This window comes from Octodon degus, unplaced genomic scaffold, assembly GCF_000260255.1.
Source record: "Octodon degus isolate 3935 unplaced genomic scaffold, OctDeg1.0 scaffold00089, whole genome shotgun sequence".
Lineage (NCBI taxonomy): Eukaryota > Metazoa > Chordata > Mammalia > Rodentia > Octodontidae > Octodon > Octodon degus.
The window spans coordinates 4,500,569-4,502,325 of NW_004524665.1; the positions used below are offsets into that span (position 1 = coordinate 4,500,569).

At 44.3% G+C, this 1,757-nt stretch overlaps 1 pseudogene; it reads left to right on the plus strand.

The window, feature by feature from the left end:
* The first annotated feature begins 608 nt into the window (after positions 1 to 608).
* LOC101567648 lies at positions 609 to 1,649 on the plus strand (annotated as a pseudogene).
* The last annotated feature ends 108 nt before the right edge of the window (positions 1,650 to 1,757 follow it).

Genomic DNA, 1,757 nt, shown 5'->3' on the forward strand with positions numbered 1-1,757 from the left:
GAAAGTCTATTTTCACTTTCACGCAAACAGTTTTGCCAGCTTGTGATTGAGGTTTTAATTTCCTATATATCACTTTGAACTTGTTTCAGAGATTCTATTTCTTTCCTAAATTGTTTATTCAGGGGTTCCATCATTTTTATATTCTGCTCTATTTTTTTTATCAGTGTATTCTTTAGAAGCACTTAGTACTTCTTTGATTATAGTCACCACTACATTTTTTTAGGTCCGAAATTATTTCTGATCTGATTTCTTCTATACCTTTCTGCAGTTGATTCTTTACCACCAACGCTATTATTTCTGAGATATCTGGTGCGTGATTTCCAGTTTCCTCAGTGCTAGTGTCTTCTACATTTGTACTGGGTGGACTCTGGGCCTGAGATTGCATTTTGTTCCTTCTCTTTGTCACTTTGTATACCACTGTCTTCTGACTTTTGGTGTAGAGCTTAGATAGACTTATTACCTTAGCACCAGGTCTGGATCTATGAAGTCCAGATTTCTCCATGTGGGTGTTGTTTGGATCTGGCTGCTGTGCTCCACTTCTTTCTGCTGCAGGCGTTAGAGTTGAACCCTTTGTGTCACTCTGGCAAGATGTTCTGCTCCTGGGGGCGGCGCCGTGACGCTTGGGGTGGGCTGGCCTTCGGCGCCGCGCCGTCCCCTCGGTTCTCTGAAGTTGGTGCTGGAGACGCGGGCGGTGGCGGCTAGCGACCCGCGCGGAGAAAAATCCTGCAGAAATGTCTCTCTATCCATCTCTTGAAGATTTGAAGGTAGAGAAAGTAATACAGCCTCAGACTGCCTTTTCTGCAAACCCTGCCAACCCAGCAGTTCTGTTGGAAGCTTCTGCCCCCATCTCCCAAGATGGAAATCTCTATCCCAAGCTGTATCTAGAGCTTTCTCAGTACATGGGCTTAAGTTTAAATGAAGAAGAAGTGTGTGCCATGGTCCCTGGAGCGCCAGTGCAGGGGCAGTTGGTAGCAAGACCTTCCAGCATGAACTATATGGTGGCTCCTGTAACAGGGAACGATGTTGGAATTTGTAGAGCAGAAATAAAACAAGGGATTCGTGAAGTCATTTTGTGTAAGGATCAAGATGGAAAAATTGGGCTCAGGCTTAAATCGGTAGACAATGGTATATTTATTCAGCTCGTTCAGGCCAATTCTCCAGCCTCTCTGGTTGGTCTGAGATTTGGGGATCAAGTCTCCCAGATCAATGGTGAGAACTGTGCGGGCTGGAGTTCAGACAAAGCACACAAAGTGCTCAAACAGGCTTTCGGAGAGAAGATTACCATGACCATTCACGACAGGCCCTTTGAATGGACAATTACCATGCACAAGGATAGTACTGGACATGTCAGTTTTATTTCCAAAAATGGAAAAATAACATCCATAGTGAAAGACAGTTCTGCTGCCAGAAATGGACTTCTGACTGAATATAACATTTGCGAAATCAACGGCCAGAATGTCATTGGGTTGAAGGACTTTCAAATAGCAGACATACTTTCAACATCTGGGACTATAGTCACCATAACAATTAAACCTGCTTTTATCTTTGAATATATTATTAAACGGATGGCACCAAGCATTATGAAAAGCCTGATGGATCACACCATTCCTGAGGTTTAGAAGTACGTAGTACGACAGATGCAGCTGAACTTCTCCGGTTTCCCTCTTTGGCACCTTTGCATCCCGTCCATGGAGCTTTCCTGGAGCAGGGAACACATGCTGCATGAGGACCTTCCTGTCTCACATCATGGCTGAGAA